Source organism: Cololabis saira, chromosome 18 (assembly GCF_033807715.1).
Source record: "Cololabis saira isolate AMF1-May2022 chromosome 18, fColSai1.1, whole genome shotgun sequence".
Lineage (NCBI taxonomy): Eukaryota > Metazoa > Chordata > Actinopteri > Beloniformes > Belonidae > Cololabis > Cololabis saira.
The window spans coordinates 39,010,079-39,033,011 of NC_084604.1; positions in this window are offsets into that span (position 1 = coordinate 39,010,079).

Genomic DNA, 22,933 nt, shown 5'->3' on the forward strand with positions numbered 1-22,933 from the left:
AATAACAAACCTTTGTCCATATCAAGGATAAAAGGAATTGAACTGTAATTTATGAGTAAGTCTTTTTACAAACGTTTCTCTCCCCAGTTCAATTAACTCTCCAGAGGAAAAATCTGTTTCTCATTAAAACCTGAATTACTAATAGGAAAATACGAGCTCTATTCCAAAGAAACATTATGTTACTGCTTATTGGAATCAATTTATTAAAAATATTAACTGGAAGAAAGTGTGGATGCTCCCTCATAAATGTTTAATTGTAAACCAGGTTAAGGTTTCCTTCAAAATTATCCATAAGTTTTAACCCGGCCAGTCCTTATATGCAGAAATTAAAAAAAAAAAAACATTAATACAAACTGCTCATTTTGTGACGTTTATCCAGAAACTGTTTTACATGTTTTGGTTTTGTTCTTACACTAAAACATTTTGGGCAGAACTTGGTAGATTATTATTGATCATCTCACCCAAGATTTTTCTTTGCTTTGGGAAAATGTGTTTGGTTTCCTGTTATGTCCTAGAGAAGAAAAAACATGTTACTTTTTAATAAATCAATTTTGGCAAAAAAAATGTATACATAAAAGTAAATTCCTTAACAAAATCCTTGTTTTGTTGTGTTTCAGAAGGAAATGGAAATTTATTTTAAATCACTTATTGATTGTTCTGATCAAAAGGCGATTAAGACTGTGAATATTTGCAGCCTCTCCAAAGTTTGTCTATAATCCACTGTAACCCCTGGCTCTTCTGTTCTCTGTTCCACCTGTTTACTGTTCACTGGACGTTCACATCTTTAGACTGGATATTGTAGTTGTTAGGATTTCATGAAATTATTGAAGCTCAAAACTGTCTAGGCTCTCTCTTCAAAGTAATCTCATTCTGATTAAGAGCCAAGGGTAGACAAAAATTAGATTAGAAGTTAAATACAAATACACATTGTAGGAGAGGAGACGGGGGAAAGGTGACACCTTAAGGTGATTTCCCCTTGATAGCAATACACATACAATTTGTTGAGAGACGACAATGGAAAGAAACAGATGTTTAGCATTGGGGGGTCTGATCTGCGGTCTGTTTGACACCTCAGATGGGAGACAGACAGTAAAGGAAATGTAGAGATAGAAGTGACACCTTTTGGGGGTCTTTTCCCGTTCCCTCAACCAATGAAATTCACTTGCAAAGAACACCCCCCTTTAGAGTATAAAATCAACTGGACTCATGAAAACGTTGTGCATTTCTCTCCGACCCACGCGGTCTGAAGAAGTGTACCTCCGGCCGGAGACAAATGTACCTCCGGCCGGAAAAACCTTGTGCTTGACATGATTAAAAGTTGTAATAACCTGTGTCTCTTTCCACTAGTCTTTCTTGGTTCTCAAGACAAAAGAACACGTATCTTTCAATGGTGACCCTGAAACGTGATCTGGTTGTTTCCTGACTGTGGAATTGTGGAGAGGAGCCCTGGAAGTTTTCATGCAGACAACCAAAACCTGACAAAATAAGGTCAAAATAAGGTAAGCAGAAACCGCTGATGAGTAGGAATTCTGCACATTGGATTTATCAAATTAATAGTGGTTGTCTGATTAAATTCTTCCCAAGCTCATAAAGATTAAAAATAGGTTTTGTCTTTTGATATGTCATGCACAACGTTAATTTTTTTTTTAAAGTTGGGTTGGAGGCCCTCAGGTTCCTGTAAAAGCTGAAATGTTTCTGTTTTAATTTTTTAAGTTGGGTTGGAGGCCCTCAGGTTCCTGTAAAAGCTGTAATTTTTCTGTTTTAGTTAGTTAAGATTGTGGGTTGGAGGCCCTCTGGTCACGTTCCAGTAAAAGCTGTAATTTTTATTGTTTTGCTTGTCATGTATAATGTATGTCTGTTATGTAGTATTCATTTGTGCCCTCTCCCCCTGCGAGCCCCCCCCCCTTTTTTTATTTCCTTCAGGACTGATAGTCAGTCCTCCCCTTTTGTTTTGGGAAATGTCACAGTGGGTGGGAGGCACCCCCACCAACATTGAGAAAGCCAGAGAGGTGACAAACTATGACCCCCAAGAGCCCAAGGTGTGTGCAGTGTGCTATGTGCTCCACTTAGGAGCTGCACTGGTTTCTGTGGGACCTTGACTGGAAAGTTACCCCAGGTACAAAACCACAGAAATCAACGTCAGATCCATCTCCTACGCTGCTTCAATGTGCAGCACTGTCCGTCTTCAGGTCAGAGACGACAAAGCTGTGTCGGCTGATGATACGAACTTCATCTGAATACGAGGTGGGCTTTCGCACAAGACTCTGACAAAGAAAAGACTGATGGATAACGACCGGGTCTTCTTCTAAAAAGGTGCAACTGTATCTGTCGAAACTATGCTTGGACACTGGCGAAGGTCTACAGCTCTGTGGTGCAGCCTGTGGTGCTGAAAGGCCGAGGTTTTCTGCGGATGCCTGGTGTTGCAGTATTGGGGTGATTATGGGTATACTGCACACACTCATTTCCTACTGTTTTGTTCCAATGGGTGATTGGTTTTACATACTTTTTCATAGAGCTGGTTGGATATTATTTTACGATTTTTATATTTTATTTTATGTTTTTCGGGGGATTAGTTTGAAAAGATGGTTATCTGTCCAAAGTGTGCCCATGCCTGTTGAAAGAATAAGAAAAAAAATAAAAAATAAAAATAAAAATGGGGGGATAGTAGACAATGTTAGTAGACAATGTTAATACGTCAGAGGAATACAAACTACTTGCATGCCATTTTTCTAATAACTAACATCTGTTGTTTAAAGTTGTTACAAAGGGGAAAGGCTCAACTAAGATTATAGACAGTTATTACTGTACAACCTGTCCGTTCTGTTTTTTGAGACATACAGGGATCATGAAGTGGGTGTGCTCTCGTCTCCAGAAGAACAATGGATTATTTTTTTTTGTTGCCTTAAACCTGGACACCTGGATTTCCCCATTTTTGACTGGAATATATAACGGACTTGACACATGGTTATATTGATTTATTTGGTTTATTTGTGAAATACTCATCCATTATGAGATGTACAATTGTTTACAACATGAATATTCAGACTTCCACAGCTTTAAATGTATGATTGTTGTTGAATGTATTTGTATATTAATCTGTATGTATGGTTCTTGATATTTGTGGGTTTTTCCTTTATTGCTCTGCTTGTATCTTCACATCTGGTGGTCATGTTTAATATTGCAGGATTGGGACTCGGTTTTGTCTATACAGCTAAGCAGGGTGTTCTATTTTATAAGAAAGGGGGTACAAAAACAACACATATATTTTTATATCCCAGTGGACATTTTTACATGGTTGATTTGAAAAACATGAATTAATCATGTTTTGAGTGGAAGTTGTTAGGATTTCATGAAATTATTGAAGCTCAAAACTGTCTAGGCTCTCTCTTCAAAGTAATCTCATTCTGATTAAGAGCCAAGGGTAGACAAAAATTAGATTAGAAGTTAAATACAAATACACATTGTAGGAGAGGAGACGGGGGAAAGGTGACACCTTAAGGTGATTTCCCCTTGATAGCAATACACATACAATTTGTTGAGAGAAGACAATGGAAAGAAACAGATGTTTAGCATTGGGGGGTCTGATCTGCGGTCTGTTTGACACCTCAGATGGGAGACAGACAGTAAAGGAAATGTAGAGATAGAAGTGACACCTTTTGGGGGTCTTTTCCCGTTCCCTCAACCAATGAAAATCATTTGCAAAGAACATCCTCCTTTTCAGTATAAAAAAGACTGGACTCATGAAAACGTCGTGCATTTCTCTCCGACCCACGCGGTCTGAAGAAGTGTACCTCCGGCCGGAGACAAATGTACCTCCGGCCGGAAAAACCTTGTGCTTGACATGATTAAAAGTTGTATTAACCTGTGACTCTTTCCACTAGTCTTTCTTGGTTCTCCAGACAAAAGAACACGTATCTTTCATAATCCTTGTCAATAAAGATTTATTTAAATAAAACATGTCCGCTCCTCGATTCTTCTCTATTCTAGGTTTCATGATCTGTTTCATGTCTTGACAATATTGTCTTTTATTGCAGTTTTGCACTTTGGTCCGCTGCTTTTGTTTAAAGTGCTAAAAAGTTAAGTAAATCCGTAGCCTTTTTTTTATTCTTCTGCAGAAAGTTTGATGACTGTTGTTGCGATGATGAGAACAGACCGCCCTCTGGTGGTGACACTAGAAACTACAGTTTTCTTCCACTTAACGACATTATCGTCTGTAATTCATTTTAATTACAGAACTATTCATAGATTACCGACTGTAATTACATTAATTAATGACAGAAGACGGATGAAGGTTGTTTTTGCACTAATTTCTCCTCGAAACAGACTCGCCGTGCCTTTTTAACTGTTTGTCTATTTATTTTGAAAGGAATAACAGGAAGTACTTTTCTCCTTTAAACCTTCTAACTTTACACTGACTGCAGTTACCTTGTATAACCGCGAGAGGGCGAACTGTTGCAAACCTTTATTGAAAAAACACCATAGAACTCGGTTTATTACATTGTATATACTGTAAAAATAAACTATATTATACTATAACTTTATTATACTATAACCGGAAGTGTCGCCTCGAGGAAAACCCTTAAAAAAGAGAAAAAAGAGACTCCTTTAACCGTGAAACTGTGGTTTTGTGTTGCTTCTCACAGCAGGTATGTTTTTTTTTTTTTTTCTTAATTTTTTTATTTGTGTGAAAGGTTCATTATAAAAACAAACGTGGCAAATCTACATTCCATACAAATACATTTGTAATTGAAACGAGGTTGATAAAGGGAACAGTAGATTGGACACTGTATGTAAACCTGAGAATAAAGTGTGTAGAGATTGAATTTCCCATGACAATTATACAGTAATATAATATGAAAATAAGGTACAAACAATTATAAATAAATGAAATACATGACATTTAAGTAAAATAATACAGCAAAGTCCATCATAAAAGGGGTAAGTATGTTTCAAATAAAAGAAAATAAACACAATCTCAGGGGAATATGCAATTTTAAAAAACAGCATGTACGAACAAACATCCAAACCCATTGTGTATCAGTGAAGGAGTTAATCTGTGGAATAACTGTAAAGATGAAATGAAATCATGCAAATCACTAAGTAAGTTTAAACATATCTTTAAAATCAATACTCTTTATGGATACAAAACGGAAATGGACACATGAACTGACAGCCAGTGACCAAAGTACCTTGCTCAGCTGAACCACTTTTTCTTTTTCTTTTCTTTTATGCTTTTCTTTTAGAAGTTCTGTGAAATGAAGAAATGGTAAAAACAGAACATTAGAAGGGGTAGGACTAGAAACGTTTTTTGAAACCATCCTACTCACCTTTCAAACAGGAAATATTTATCTACATATAGATTTGTCTCTTTAATTTGCTTTGTTTTGCTTATGTTTTTTTTTATTTGTTTTTCGGTATATACATTTTATGTATTGTGATTATTTTTTTGTTTTTGTTTTAACCTGTTTGAATAAATAATTAAATTAAATGAAAAATATCCATCTTCTAAATCAGTGGGAAAATGTCTTAACACTTCATACATTTTTTTCTGCTTTTGTTTCAGTCATTAGTTTTAAAGATTTTAAATATAATCCAAATTAATTTAAATCACAGCCTTAAGACAGAATTGTAAGCGTAAAGCCTTGTTTTTATTTTCCAAACAACTTCCAACAGATATTTGTTTCTTTCAGGAATCTCATTACGTATCTGCCGATGTAAATGTTTGGAGGTCACAATGTGGTTTTCTCCCAGTTCTGAGCGTCTGCTGGAACCAGCACATTACTGGAGATTCCTGCATGCAGACTGGGACAGCCATTTACACTTAATAACATTACTTTGATTACTGCTAACATGTATGGATACAATTCTAAACCAGAAAATGATCGTCTACTTGACTGTATAGAAAATAGAATTGTATTATTATTTCAATTCAACCTTAGATAATATAGTTGATAGATGCCTCTAACACAAAACTGAAAATGTTTATGGAAAAATGTGATATGGTGGATGTTTGGTGAAAGATTAAAATAGGTTGCACATCCAATATCTCAACAGGTGCTGGTCTCAAAGCAGAAATCCAGGAAAAAACAAGAGAGGATTGAAATGTTTGCAGTTAAAAGTTGGGGCACATTTGTCCTTCTTGTTCACTTTTCTATTTCCCAGCTGTGATAACGAGGACTTTAGATTTTGACTTCATGTATCTGCACTTCCCAACCGTTAACCCTCGTACCGTTTTTGGGTCAAAATGACCTAATTCTCCTGTTCCTTCTTTCCTCCTACTCTCTCCTTCCTTCTTTCCTTCCTTCTTTCCTTCCTTCTTTCCTTCCTCCTTCCTTCCTTCTTTCCTTCCTTCTTTCCTTCCTTCCTTCCTTCCTTCCTTCCTTGCTTCCTTCCTTCCTTCCTTCCTTCCTTCCTTCCTTCCTTCCTTCTTTCCTTCCTTCCTTCCTTCCTTCCTTCCTTCCTTCCTTCATCCCTTCCTTCTTTCCTTCCTCTTTCCTTCCTTCCCTCCTTCCTTCCTTCCTTCCTTCCTTCATCCCTTCCTTCTTTCCTTCCTCTTTCCTTCCTTCCTTCCTTCCTTCCTTCCTTCCTTCCTTCCTTCCTTCCTTCCTTCCTTCCTTCCTTCCTTCCTCCCTTCCTTCCTTCCTTCCTTCCTTCCTTCCTTCCTCACTTCCTTCCTTCCTTCCTCCTTCCCTTCCTTCCTTCCTTCTTTCCTCCCTTCCTTTTTTCTCCCTTCCTTCCTTCTTTCCTCACTTCCTTCCATCCTTCCTTTCTTCCTTCCTTCCTTCGTCCCTTCCTTCCTTTTTTACTCACTGCCTTCCTTCCTTCCCTCCTTCCTTCCTTCCTTCCTCCCTTCTTTCCTCCCCTCTTTCTTCCTTCCTTTCTTTCCTTCTTTCCTACCTTCCTCTCTTCATTCCTCCTTCCTTCCTTCCTTCCTTCCTTCCTTCCTTCCTTCCTTCCCTCCTTCCTTCCTTCCTTCCTTCCTTCCTTCCTTCCTTCCTTCCTTCCTTCCTTCCCTCCTTCCTTCCTTCCTTCCTTCCTTCCTTACTTCCTTCCTTCCTTCCTTATTTTTCCCTTCCTTCTTTCATCCTGCTCTCCCCTTCCTTCTTCCCTTCCTCTTTTCTTCCTTCCTTCCTTCCTTCCTTCCTTCCTTCCTTCCTTCCTTCCTTCCTTCCTTCCTTCCTTCCTTCCTTCCTTCCTTCCTTCCTTCCTTCCTCCCTTCCTTCCTCCCTTCTTTCTTTTCTCCCATCCTTCCTTCCTTCTTTCTTTGCTTCTTTTCATTCTTCCTTCCTTCCTTCCTTCCTTCCTTCCTTCCTTCCTTCCTTCCTTCATTTCTCCATTCATTCCTTCTTTTCTCCCTTTCTTTCTTTCTTTCTTTCTTTCTTTCTTTCTTTCTTTCTTTCTTTCTTTCTTTCTTTCTTCCTTCTTCCTTCTTCCATTCCTCTTTCCTTCCTTCCTTCCTTCCTTCCTTCCTTCCTTCGTCTTTCCTCCCTTGTTTCTTTTCTCCCTTCCTTTTCTCCCATCCTTCCATCCTTCTTTTCTCCCTTCCTTCCTTCTTTCTTTCCTTCTTTTCATTCTTCTTCCTTCTTTCTATCCTTCCTTCCTTCCTTCCTTCCTTCCTTCCTTCCTTCCTTCCTTCCTTCCTTCCTTCCTTCCTTCCTTCCTTCCTTCCTTCCTTCCTTCTTTCTTTCCTTCTTTTCACCCAACCTTCCTTCTTTCTTTCCTTCCTTCTTCCCTTCCTCCTTCCTTGACCCGAAGACAGCACAAAGTTTAACAATGATCTATGTGACTATGTTGCAGCACTTAGGAAGTAAACACACCTCTCCGGGTCCGGTTTCCCTCAGAGCCTTTGACACTGATGAGTAATCAGCAGGAGAGACCTGGGGCCTCATTTATAAAAGAGTGTGTAGGAGTCATACTAAAAGTGCACGTAAAGCCAAAAGCCGAAAATGGCGGGCGCAAAAAGAAATCCGGATTTATAAAACCCTGTGCACACACACTTGCACGCAATGTTCTCTTTATAAATCACAGTCCAGCTGGAAGGTTGCGCAACTGAATCCGCCTCATATCCCGCCCTCTACACGCCCACTTCATACCATAAATGGGCACTGCAAAGTAGTTCATGACTGTATTTGCATATGGATGAGCCTGCTGAGCATGCGCAGCGGCTTCCTGCAGCCTGTTGATGAATGAGACGCACGATACAGTCCTGTGGATTTTCAGAACGATGGCACGAATAGTTTTTGCACGAAGTGCAAAAACATTTCCAAATTTCCAAACTAATGGGGAGATTTTCCCATGTAAGTGAATGGGGCAGAATGTAACACTGGGGATGGGAGGAGTTTGGAAAAACTCCAAATTCACCTTTTTTCTGAGTCACGTATCTTTCTCATACTTGCACGTAGAAACGTCATTCAAACTTCAAAACGGAGGAAAACTTCTCTTCTCTCTCTAAACCCCGGACTGTTTTTTCCTAAAATGTACACTTTTCAAGATATGAGCCCTCAAGCGAGGACTGAAAATCACTTTTTGTCAAATCTAGAGTGGAGGTTCTAATTGATCAGAGTGAGCAGAACCTTGAAAAAATGACCATAATTAGGGCCCGAGCACCTTCAGTGCGAAGGCCCTATTGTATCTGTAGGAATTTTTTTTTTCTTTCTTTTTTCTTTTTCTTCTTCTTCTGACGGAAGGAGGGCCTTTTTGCCCCCCTAAACGTGCCCCAAAAGTCACCAAATTTTGCATGCAAGTCAGGCCTGGCGAAAAATTTGATATTTAATGGTTTACATTAATGGGCGTGGCAAAATGGCTCAACAGCGCCCCCCGGAAAACTTTGTGACTCAAGCCCCACAATACGGTTTGACGTACATGCACGAAAATCGCTACACACCTGTATCAGTACACAACTTAAAGAAAAGTCTCTTGGCGACATGGCCGAAACCGAACAGGAAGTCAGCCATTTTGAATTTTGAATCGTGTCACTTTGGCGTAATTTATGCCATTCCTTCGGCAGTTAATACGGCCCGAACCGTAACGTGCCCCCAAGTGTGTTATACATCAAAATGTGCGTCTCCATCCTGCGACAACACGCATTACTTATCTCTTTCAAAAGCGTTACCGTGGCGACGCTAGACGCCAAAAAGCGCGCCCACCCTTCATCTGGTTGGTTCAGACCGAAAAAACTTTGCGCCTCAAGCCCCATAATACGGTGTGACGTACATGAACGAAAATCGGTACACACCTGTATCATGTCGCAACTTAAAGAAAAGTCTCTTGGCGCCATGGCCGAAACCGAACAGGAAGTCGGGCATTTTAAACATTCTGAATGAATCACGTAATTTTGGAGCAATATTAGCCATTCCTTCAAGAATTAATACGGCCCGAACCGTAACGTGCACCCAGGTGTGTTATACATCAAAATGTGCGTCTCTATCCTGCGACTACGCGCATTACTTTTCTCTTTCAAAAGTGTTAACGTGGCGACGCTAGACGGCAAAAAGCATGCCTCCCTTCATCTGATTGGTCCATATTTGATAGTTCCCCAAAAGTCACCAAATTTTGCATGCAAGGCAGGCCTGGCGATAAATTTGATATTTTATGGTTTACATTAATGGGCGTGGCCTAACGGCTCAACAGCGCCCCCTAGAATACTTTTCTCTGCCATAACTTTTGAATGGTTTGACATAAAGAGTCATGGGTGGTGTCGTGGGACTCGGTATAGCAACCCAGTCTCACACAAAAACGTACCCTGCCTACGTTGGTCCAAAGTGCAAAAACGTAGAGGGGCTACAATATTAGCCCTTGAAATGTATAACTGTTACGTTTTTTAGCCCTTAAAACGTATAACTGTTACATTTTTCTGCCGATTCGTTTTGCGCCCAAGTCACGTGACTTTTAAGATTCTGGCCGTGATACCAACAAACACGGTGGACATTTTTCATTTTTGAGTGAAGAAAATCAATATTTTGAGTTAGTTTCTGCATAGAAATGCGTTTTGATTACATTTCTAGCAATACATATTTCACTTTCATAATATTCACTCAGTAAATGTATATAATCTCTTGCTTGCTCGTGGTTGCAAGGTTTTTTCAGATCTCGTCAGAATAATGTAAATCTGGAACGTTTTAAAAACGTGAAATGGTTACATTTTTGGTTGCTGTACACCAGGGGTCGGCAACCTTTTTGACATGGAGTGCCAGTGTGAAAATTTCTTGTCAATGAATGTGCCATAGGCTAAAACAAAGTTACATTACGGTATGACACAAAATACAAAAACATTTCCAACACACCTGGAATTATATTCTATACAGGCCACATGCAAGCATATTTTACAGGCATCAGAACAGCTTGTCCTAAAAAAAGAGGAAAATTCTTGACGCGGACGAGTGAGGGTGCAATGCGCCCGAACCCTCTAGGGGGGTCCGGGGGCATGCCCCCCCGAAAAATTTTGAAAAATAGACTCAAAATGGTGCATTCTGGTGGTCTCAAAGCTCCATAATCACATATTTTATCAATGCAAGAATACACACAAAAAATCTGAATTTTTGCAAAGAATGATGCATTTTGATAACATAATAACACGTTCATCATCATGGCTAATGCTTCATGCATGAATAAATCTTGAAATCAAGATAATCATATCTTAAACTTCTACAATGGCCAGAATCCCCCTTTCACACCTAAATTAATTGACAAAATGACAAAAGACAAGCAGCTCCTTGTCTTTCAGAACTGTGGTGTGGAACTCCGAACAGGTCTGCTCAAAGTTCAGTGCGAGGAGCTCCACTGAACTATTTGTTATAATTTTGATTATTTAATTCTTTATTGATTTCATAAAATATTCAAATTTTTTGAGATTTTTTATTTGGGGTTTTCATAAGCTGTGTGCCATAATCATTAAAATTATAACAAATAAAGGCTTGAAATATCTCACTTTGCATGTAGTGGGAAATAATATATTTGTTTCACCTTTAGTTGAATTTACTGAAACTAATTAAGTTTAGCAATATATTCTTATTTTCCGACCTTCACTTGTATATTATGACCAATAAATAAGAGCATAATATATGTCCCGTATCACACCACATCAAGCTCAGGGGATGTTTCAGGTATGAGGAACTGTGCAACAGATGCCTGGCTCCTCTGGGATGTTATATTACGTTTATGGAGGTTCCTGCAGCATGCTGCCTGACACACCTCAGAGAGTCCTGTTTCCTCTTTAGGACGAGGTGGGGTGTCTGGAGCCTGGAGACATCTTGACTTGACTTTTTTTTTGTTTAAAGTCGCGCGTGTCGGTGCAGTTAGCAGCAGTGAGAGGTAAAGGCTGATTTATGGTTCCGCGTCAGACCAACGCAGAACCTACGCCGTACATTGCGGGTCGCCGCGTACCCTACGGCGTATGCTCTGCGTCGATTTAACGCGGAACCATAAATGAGGCTTAACTAGGCAACGGAGCGCAAAGGGGTTCCGTATTGGTTCAATACGGAACGCAACTTTTAATTCCCAATTACGTAACAATTCCGTATTTCAAGGGGCGGGTGGCAAGCCCATACTCATCTCTGCACAGCCTACCTGCAACACAGCAGTGCTGCTGCTTTTTTGTCCCGCTGCAAAAATGTATTTTAAACTGAGCTGCCGGCTCCTCTTCATTTCTGCTGCTGCCGCGTCTTGGCTGTCTGTCTGTGAAGGCTGATTTATGGTACTGCGTTAAATCGACGTTTTTCCCCCCACTTACAGGACCTTTTCTCTCCCTCCCGATGTTCCGGGACCTATATGATAATAGGATAGTATTTCTTTCTGCCACTTTATTGAGGTTTTTGTGCTGAAATGAGGAGGAATCATAGAGATAACTTCTCATTTCAACTAACTGGATCAGCCGTTCCTCATCATGACTGTTTCCTACAGCGCTTTCCCCCGGCTTTCAATGCGAGCGGCAGGATGAAAATAGAAGAACATTTAAATATCACAATATCAAGCTTGTTTTCTGTTTAGAAACTACAAACGTAGGAAAATTACAAGTAATCCCCCATCTTTTACTTGTCTTTTTACTCTTTATTTTAGGAGTTTCTTTCATGAGCGCACGGGCGGGTAGTGCGGTGAATAAAGGCTGATTTAGTGTGCCAATGATTATGCCGCCGCGTGCCAATCATGGCACGCGTGCCTGAGGTTGCCGACCCCTGCTGTACACGCTGTGAAGAAAATCAATATTTTGAGTTAGTTTCTGCATAGAAATGCGTTTTGATTACATTTCTAGCAATACATATTTCACTTTCATAATATTCACTCAGTAAATGTATATAATCTCTTGCTTGCTCGTGGTTGCAAGGTTTTTTCAGATCTCGTCAGAATAATGTAAAACTGGAACGTTTTAAAAACGTGAAATGGTTACATTTTTGGTTGCTGTACACGCTGTGAAGAAAATCAATATTTTGAGTTAGTTTCTGCATAGAAATGCGTTTTGATTACATTTCTAGCAATACATATTTCACTTTCATAATATTCACTCATTAAATGTATATAATCTCTTGCTTGCTCGTGGTTGCAAGGTTTTTTCAGATCTCGTCGGAATAATGTAAATCTGGAACGTTTTAAAAACGTGAAATGGTTACATTTTTGGTTGCTGTACACGCTGTGAAGAAAATCAATATTTTGAGTTAGTTTCTGCATAAAAATGCGTTTTGATTACATTTCTAGCAATACATATTTCACTTTCATAATATTCACTCAGTAAATGTATATAATCTCTTGCTTGCTCGTGGTTGCAAGGTTTTTTCAGATCTCGTCAGAATAATGTAAATCTGGAACGTTTTAAAAACGTGAAATGGTTACATTTTTGGTTGCTGTACACGCTGTGAAGAAAATCAATATTTTGAGTTAGTGTCTGCATAGAAATGCGTTTTGATTACATTTCTAGCAATACATATTTCACTTTCATAATATTCACTCAGTAAATGTATATAATCTCTTGCTTGCTCGTGGTTGCAAGGTTTTTTCAGATCTCGTCAGAATAATGTAAATCTGGAACGTTTTAAAAACGTGAAATGGTTACATTTTTGGTTGCTGTACACGCTGTGAAGAAAATCAATATTTTGAGTTAGTTTCTGCATAGAAATGCGTTTTGATTACATTTATAGCAATACATATTTCACTTTCATAATATTCACTCAGTAAATGTATATAATCTCTTGCTTGCTCGTGGTTGCAAGGTTTTTTCAGATCTCGTCAGAATAATGTAAAACTGGAACGTTTTAATAACGTGAAATGGTTACATTTTTGGTTGCTGGACACGCTGTGGAAAAAATCAATATTTTGAGTTAGTTTCTGCATAGAAATGCGTTTTGATTACATTTCTAGCAATACATATTTCACTTTCATAATATTCACTCAATAAATGTACATAATCTCTTGCTTGCTCTGGTTGCAAGGTTTTTCAGATCTCGTCAGAATACCCTGGCTACGTTGGTCCAAATGCAAAAACGTAGAGGGGTTACAATATTAGCCCTTGAAATGTATAACTGTTACATTTTTCTAGCCCTTGAAATGTATAACTGTTACATTTAAGGAAAAATAAAATTGCTGCCATTTCTTTGATTCTCGGTCTAAATTGCAATATTTTAAGATAGTTTCGCCATGAAAAGCAGATTTTATCATATTCATAGCAAGAAATATATTTTGGTTATTTTACCCTCATTTAATGGATCTTATTGACGGAAATGTATGAACCATGTGCTTGTTTTACTTCCTTTGAGTAATAAAACCACCAATTCTCTTGCATGGCCCCGTTATTAAAATATATGCCAGGCCCAGTGCTTAATTTCTAAAGTGGGAGGTCCCGGAGCGCAGACGATGAGTGGCTCCGGTGCGAGAGAAAAAAAAAACACACACACACACACACACACACACACACACACACACACACACACACACACACACACACACACACACACACACACACACACACTGTTGAACTGTCCGTTTTGACGTTAACGGCGATTTTCACAATGATATCTGCAACATTTCTTAAGGCAGAAACACCACTGTATCATTGTTAATTACACAACATTAGTGGGTTAATTTCCTGCAAACCAATTTTCATGTTTTTCCCTTCAATTGTGAGAAAAAAAAGAGTTGTTTCACGCTGAGAGCATCATGCCAGCCAATCAGAATCCTGGAAAAAACATCAACAAATGACACGTGTAACTTCCAGGCTGATTTATGGTTCCGCGTTACACCAACGCAGAGCCTACGGCGGAAGTGATACTAGTAGCTGATTGGCCGATATGTGATCATCATCATCATCATCATCATCATCATCATCATCATCATCATCATCATCATCATCACCATCATCATCGCTACCACCATCATCATCATCACCATCACCATCATCATCATCATCATCAGTCAAGTCAAATTGCACGTGCGAGGTCCCGTTCATCGCTGCTTGCAGCTTTAATTTATATATAACTATTTTAACATTTCTAAACACAAAAACACGAAAGGGTCCTTGATAATTCAATAATACAATAGGTTCATGTTAAGGACATCCGTTTTAATTAGTTCTCCTTCGATTATGAGATGTTATTAATGCTCAGTAGACACAGGAGGTTTGTTATGTATTGTTATGAGGCCTATTTCATGTCTATTTTTGAACAGTTCACTAATGCTTTGAGCTAGGAAGCTGAAATTCTAGACTCTGTATCAAGAGGTGACTTTCATCCACTGTGCAGATTTTCAGATCTGTGTGACCTTCGGAAGTGTCAAAGGTCACCCCGTCTGTTGCTTTTCGGCCTGCTAAGACTATTTCGTGTCTTTTTTTGCATAGTTCACTAACGCTTTGAGCTAGGAAGCTGAAATTCTAGACTCTGTATCAGGAGGTGACTTTCATCCACTGTGCGGATTTTCAGATCTCTGTGACCTTCGGAAGTGTCAAAGGTCACCGCGTCTGTTGCTTTTCGGCCTGCTAAGACTATTTTGTGTCTTTTTTTGCATAGTTCACTAACGCTTTGAGCTAGGAAGCTGAAATTCTAGACTCTGTATCAGGAGGTGACTCTCATCCACTGTGCCGAGGTCCAGACCCGTGCGACCTTCGGAAGTGCCAAAGGTCACCGTGTGTGGTGCCTTTTTCGGGCCTTTTTTGTGTGTTTTTTGAATAATTCACTAACGCTTTGAGCTGGGAGGCTGATTTTTGACTATGTTGCAATGCAGAAGGCCCTTTGCTAGGATCTTTTGGTCTTGTGGCTGTACGACTTCCACAGAGCTAGTTGGCATTGCAGAGGGTTTACAGAGTTGAGACTTGGTAAGCCCAATTTAAGCCCCATATGGAGGCCACAGGTCAAGTTTTACTTGGTTTGGTCAAATATTGTGGCAACGGTGTCCGTTCGAATGTTGGAAAAGGTGATGTTTCAAAGCCCCGCCCATCGAAAAGTACAGGTCTGATCTGCACCAAACTAATGTCTGTCTGATCAGGGGATGCCCCCGAACAACATATAAAAAATTCAGATTTCTATGACTTCTGCAACAGTGTTTCCTCTAAAACGTTCTGGCTGGTTAGGAGGGTGTAGAAACCTCTAGCTCTGAGAGCCTCCTGACTAATGGAACAGGGCCTATTTTGTGTCTTTTTTTGCATAGTTCACTAATGCCTTTAGCTAGGAGTCTGAATTTTTTATATGTTGTTCGGGGGCATCCCCTGATCAGACAGACACAGCGTGTCCAGCAACCAAAAATGTAACCATTCCACGTTATTAAAACGTTCCAGTTTTACATTATTCTGACGAGATCTGAAAAAACCTTGCAACCACGAGCAAGCAAGAGATTATATACATTTACTGAGTGAATATTATGAAAGTGAAATATGTATTGCTAGAAATGTAATCAAAACGATTTCTATGCAGAAACTAACTCAAAATATTGATTTTCTTCACAGCGTGTACAGCAACCAAAAATGTAACCATTTCACGTTTTTAAAACGTTCCAGATTTACATTATTCCGACGAGATCTGAAAAAACCTTGCAACCACGAGCAAGCAAGAGATTATATACATTTACTGAGTGAATATTATGAAAGTGAAATATGTATTGCTAGAAATGTAATCAAAACGCATTTCTATGCAGAAACTAACTCAAAATATTGATTTTCTTCACAGCGTGTACAGCAACCAAAAATGTAACCATTTCACGTTTTTAAAACGTTCCAGATTTACATTATTCTGACGAGATCTGAAAAAACCTTGCAACCACGAGCAAGCAAGAGATTATATACATTTACTGAGTGAATATTATGAAAGTGAAATATGTATTGCTAGAAATGTAATCAAAACGCATTTCTATGCAGAAACTAACTCAAAATATTGATTTTCTTCACAGCGTGTACAGCAACCAAAGATGTAACCATTTCACGTTTTTAAAACGTTCCAGATTTACATTATTCCGACAAGATCTGAAAAAACCTTGCAACCACGAGCAAGCAAGAGATTATATACATTTACTGAGTGAATATTATGAAAGTGAAATATGTATTGCTAGAAATGTAATCAAAACGCATTTCTATGCAGAAACTAACTCAAAATATTGATTTTCTTCACAGCGTGTACAGCAACCAATAATGTAACCATTTCACGTTTTTAAAACGTTCCAGATTTACATTATTCTGACGAGATCTGAAAAAACCTTGCAACCACGAGCAAGCAAGAGATTATATACATTTACTGAGTGAATATTATGAAAGTGAAATATGTATTGCTAGAAATGTAATCAAAACACATTTCTATGCAGAAACTAACTCAAAATATTGATTTTCTTCACTCAAAAATGAAAAATGTCCACCGTGTTTGTTGGTATCACGGCCAGAATCTTAAAAGTCACGTGACTTGGGCGCAAAACGAATCGGCAGAAAAATGTAACAGTTATACGTTTTAAGGGCTAAAAAAACGTAACAGTTATACATTTCAAGGGCTAATATTGTAGCCCCTCTACGTTTTTGCACTTTGGACCAACGTAGGCAGGGTACGTTTTTGTGTGAGACTGGGTTGGGTATAGAGTCCTTGACCATAATTGGTGAAAATTAGGCCCGCCCCTTCTTCTGATTGGTTGTCCCTATTTCCTGCTATAACATTTGAATGTTTTGACATAGAGAGTCGTGGGTGGTGTCATGGGACTCTGTAATGAGTCCTTGAGCTTATTTGGCCTTAATTAGCCCCGCCCCTTCTTCTGATTGGTTGTCCCTATTTCCTGCCATAACATTTGAATGTTTTGACATAGAAAGTCGTGGGTGGTGTCATGGGACTCTGTAATGAGTCCTTGACCTTCATTGGCCTGAACTAGCCCCGTCCCTTTTTCTGATTGGTTGTCCCTTTTTTCTGCTATAACTTTTGAATGGTTTGACATAGGAAGTCGTGGGTGGTATTGTTTCTGATATGCTTATGGGGGGCGGTGGCCGTGAGTGCGAGGGCCCGTTCATCGCTGCTTGCAGCTTTAATTTTTATTTGTAACTCGACCTCACGGCCGAACCGTAAAAGCTGGACAGATAATTTTTGGTCAGAATGTAGACATACATTTTGGTATTCTTAAAATGTGACTTTGACAGGCGTGGTGTGCACAAAATTTAAACGGGGAGACTAACAGCCATGCCAATTCCTGTCTCGCTCTCCATTCACTGCAATGTTAAAAAAAAGTTTTCTTCAAAAAAATCTCATTTTTGTTTTCGAATTGCCGTTACTAACACATTTTAAGGAATATCTGTACAAATCTAACATTTAGAGAATCTGCTAGGTTCTCTGTTTCTCAAAATGTTTTAGTTTTTCTGCTAAGAGCTACGGTTTGATTACAAGGTGAAGTTATTTGAGGCTTGTCAAATCCGAAAAATCTAGCTGAGTCATTCCAATACAATATACAGTACCATGCTTCCGGGTCATGTGACCCAGAACTGGTCACATGACCCAGTCAATGCAGACTTCATAATACTTTACCTTGGATAATGGAGAAATCTGAACCCTGACCTTTTGACCTTACATGATCCCCAGTCCTGCTGGGAACAGGTTCATGGGATATATATGTATATTATTATTATTATACATATAAATATTTACATTTGTATATTATATATACATATTAGCCCCGCCCCTTCTTCTGATTGGCCGATACATTATAGTCCAATATCTTTTCAATGGTTTGACATACAGATTCATGGATGATGTCATATTAATCAGTATAGAGTCATTGACCCTCATTGGTGCAATTTAGCCCCGCCCCTTCTTCTGATTGGCCGATACGTTAAAGTCCAATATCTTTTAAATGGTTTGACATACAGAGTCATGGATGATGTCATATTAATCAGTATAGAGTCCTTGACCCTCATTGGTGCAATTTAGCCCCGCCCCTTCTTCTGATTGGCTGATACGTTATAGTCAAATATCTTTTGAATGGTATGACATACAGAGTCATGGATGATGTCATATTAATCAGTATCGAGTCCTTGACCTTCATGGGTGCAAATAAGCCCCGTGATCATCTGGCAGTAGTCCGTGGCACTTCAAAATTTCCCGGGAATTTTGTCTAGTTATTTGTAATTGCATTGCAGAAAATCACAATATTCAAATTTTCTGAGGCAGTCCTCTATATATAATATATACATGATTGAGAAAACTCCACTAACAGACAATCTACTTTTGACAACTATTTAGTCTACAACTCTACATAAGTGAGTCATGTGACTAATATTAACTTTAGAGCAGAAAAACGAGCTAGCTAGCTGTTTAAGAAAAAAAAATTCCTTGCAAAATTGACTTGGCTATTTCATATTTAACTAGTTAGACCTGAAGGATAAATTAGTGACAATAACGAAGCCTAAAGCTGGAGATTGTAACGTTCCAGCTCGGCCGAACGTTACTCCTTCCACGTCTGACGAGGACAAAGTTTCATCAACCGTAAACACGTGTAGCTAATAACCCAGTCAGGAATTGGTTAATAAGGTCATATAAGTAGAATAAAACACATTCAAAAGTTATTATAAACCGGGCTTAAAACTTGACACATTACAAAAAAAATAAGAAATGACAAGCGGGGGGTTAGGGATGGGCGGTATGGATTTAAAAAAATGTTCTTTCTTTCTTTCTTTCTTTCTTTCTTTCTTTCTTTCTTTCTTTCTCTTTCTTTCTTTCTTTCTTTCTTTCTTTCTTTCTTTCTTTCTTCTTTCTTTCTTTTCTGTCTCATTTCTTTCTTTTCTGTCTCATTTCTTTCTTTCTTCTCTTTCTTCTTTCTTCTTTCTTTCTTCTTTCTTTCTTCTTTCTGTCTCATTTCTTTCTTTCTTTCTGTCTTCATTTCTTTCTTTCTTTCTTTCTTTCTTTCTTTCTTTCTTTCTTTCTTTCTTTCTTTCTTTGCTTCATTTTCTTTCTTTCTTTCTTTCTTTCTTGCTCTTTCTTTCTTTCTTTCTCTTTCTTTCTTTCTTTCTTTCTTTCTTTCTTTCTTTTCTGTCTCATTTCTTTCTTCTTTCTTTCTTTCTTTCTTTCTTTCTTTCTTTTCTGTCTCATTTCCTTCTTTATTTCTTTCTTTTCTGTCTCCTTTCTTTCTTTCTTTCTTCTTTCTTTCTTTCTTTCCTTCCTTCCTTCCTTCCTTCTTCCTTCCTTCCTTCCTTCCTTCCTTCCTTCCTTCCTTCCTTCCTTCCTTCCTTCCTTCCTTCCTTCCTTCCTTCCTTCCTTCCTTCCTTCCTTCCTTCCATAAATCAACTTTACACAAAAAACGGCATCAACAGGAATTTATCGTTTTTACCGTGAGATACAAATTCTTACCGTGGGGAATTGTTTTTGACGGTAAATCGTGAACGGTAAAATATCACCCATTCCTAGCGGGGGTCCCTGCTCTGTTTTTCTCTCATCCAAGGGGCTAAAAAAGGTTGAAGAGCGCTGATCTACATGATTTGCTGCCTTGTTATTATAAGTCTTAAAGTCATAAAACTTTAATACATATGTCTATAGCTCTGTTGGAAAAAAACCCAAACAAACGCTCCAGTGAAGTGTAACATGCACGGGACGCTGCACAAATCCAGTCTGAAACTAGAAATGGTTATTTTAAAAACCCACAAATGGAAGAAAGTCGTGCGGCGAGCCATTAGTGCGATGATGTGTGGGGTGTTTGAATGTTTTATCCCTCTGAGACGCGGCAGAACTCTAAGCTTGAGGAGACAGATTTGTCTTCAAAAGCTTTCAGTGTTCTGCTCAAATGTCCCAGTGAGACCTGTGTCCCCCATGGTGAACAGAAGTGGACAAAAATGAAATACCGGGTCTCACGAAGGTGTGGCACCTCCCTAGTTTCTCTCCCCTCGTACATTCTTTCCTTGTTTCCTTGTTTCCTTCCTTCCTTCCTTCCTTCCTTCCTTCCTTCCTTCCTTCCTTCCTTCCTTCCTTCCTTCCTTCCTTCCTTCCTTCCTTCCTTCCTTCTTTCTTTCTTTTCTCCATTCCTTCTTTTTTCCCTTCCTTACTCCCTTTCCTACTTCCTTCCTTCCTTCTTTTTTCCCTTCCTTCCTTCCTTCCTTCTTTTCTCGATTCCTTCCTTCTTTTCTCGATTCCTTCCTTCCTTCTTTCCTTCCTTCCTGCTTTTCCTCCCTTCCTTCTTTTCGCCCTTCCTTCCTTCTTTTCTCCATTCCCTCCTTCCTTCCTTCCCTTCCTTCCTTCCTTCCTTCCTTCCTTCCTTCCTTCCTTCCTTCCTTCCTTCCTTCCTTCTTTCTTTTCTCCATTCCCTCCTTCCTTCCTTCCTTCCTTCCTTCCTTCTTTTTCCCCTTCCTTCTTTCCTTCTCTTCTCCCGTCCTTCCTTCTTTTCTCCCTTCCTTACTCCCTTCCTTCCTTCCTTCCTTCCTGCCTTTCTTTCTTTCTTTTTTCCCTTCCTTCCTTCCTTCCTTCCTTCCTTCCTTCCTTCCTTCCTTCTTTCCTCCCTCCTGCTCTCTCCTTCCTTCTTCCTCTCCTCTTTTCCTCCTTTTTTACCCTCCTTTACTCTTTTTTTTTTCTTCCTTCCTCCCTTCCGTCATTCGTTCCTTTATTACCTTCTTTGCTTTTCCTTCCTTCTTTCCTTATTTTATCCATTCCTTCCTTCTTCCCTCCCTTCCTTCTTTCCTTTTCTCCCTTCCTTCCTTCCTTCCTTCCTTCCTTCCTTCCTTCCTTCCTTCCTTCCTTCCTTTCTTCCTTCCTTCCTTCCTTCCTTCCTTCCTTCCTTCCTTCCTTCCTTCCTTCCTTGACCCGAAGACAGCACAATGGTTAAGAAAGTATCAGAGGTTTGGAGCAGTTGATTGTCGTAGTTCCTGTAGTGAGCCTGGAGCCAGATTTAAAATTTAAAAATCGTGCAAAAAAACCTTCCTTGCAAAGATCCTTCTGGTTCTCAGATCTGGTTCTCAGATCTGGTTCTCAGATCTGGTTCTCAGATCTGGTTCTTAGATCTGGTTCTCAGATCTGGTTCTCCAGATCTGGTTCTCAGATCTGGTTCTCAGATCTGGTTCTTAGATCTGGTTCTCTGATCTGGTTCTCAGATCTGGTTCTCAGATCTGCAGTGAGCAGCTTCATCCAGCAGGGGGTGCTCAGGATCCAGCCTGAAGCCCCGGTGCTTGTCATCACCATGGAAACGCGTCTCCCAGCAGATGCAGCAACAGAAAACCTTGGGAGGAAACAGAAGTCTGACTGAGAGAACAATCCCAGACCTTTTAAAAGCCTCTTCCAAACAGACAACGGTGGGTTCGAGTGGCGATGAGGAAAGTCAGGCTTCTCTGAGCTTTATTGCAGGCGTCATCTGTCCAAGTCTCTCATCACAGCAACTCTTTTTTTTCCTTTTAGAAATCTTTATTGGTTTTACATTAAACAATATGCACATGTTTACAGCGTTACAGGTTATAGAGAACCCAGAGAAGAGCACTAACCCGAATCAATATCGGAATCAAATCGAATCAAATCTTGATAATCGATTCTCAGTATTAAGATTTGGAATGGAGTTGATTCTTGACGTTTGAATGGATCCCCAGCCCTGGTGGTCGTCCCCAATGATGGAACGGGTTGGCGGTTCAAACCACCCCCCCCCAGTCATCATGAGTCCGTCAGTCTCTACATCACCAAGTATGAATGGACTGAATGGCCACGGTTACGTGATGTTTTTTCATTTGGAATTAATTATTCAGAATTAAATAATTCATAATTAAACTATTTTCCTTTGAGTTTACATGGAAATAGTAATTCTGAATTGAGGTTTACATGGAAACCACGTTTGATGGTCTTTCTCCAATTCCTCTCCAGGTCTGGGGGTTGGGAAGGTTCTGATTGGATAGGGGGGGGGACCGGAAGTTAAACTACCGGAAGAAAAACAAGAAAAAGTCGAAATGTCGAGAAAAAAGTCGAAATTTTTGTGAATAAAGTTGAAATGGCCACAGTTACATGATGTTTTTTTAATTCGGAAATAATTATTCCGAATTAAATCATTCAAAATTACGTCTACCGGAAGAAAAACAAGAAAAAAGTCGAACTGTCAAGAGAAACTGACAACTTTGAAAAGCTGACAATTTTGATGTTTCCTGTTTCCATCTGTTCTTTTAATTATTTCTATTTATTAAATAAATGGTCTCTGCTCTTGACCAGCGTTTACTGCTGCTGCATCTTGAAACTTTGTTTGGAAACCAGCCCAGTGGAATATAAGATCATGGAGACAGACGGGCGAGGGAACGAGCAGAAAGAAAGGCCGGGATTAATTTAAAGCGGAATGAGTGGATACATTTGTTTTATTCATGTATTTTTTTTATTTAAAAATTCTTATAATTTTTTTAAATAATTTATTTGTTTATTTTTTTAATTTATTTTATGTTCTTATTTTATTTTAATTTTTTTTTTAATTATTTTTCTTCTTTTTGTAATTAAATTCATTTTTTTTATTTATTTTTTTATTTATTTATTTTTTGAATGAGTGTAAACATGAT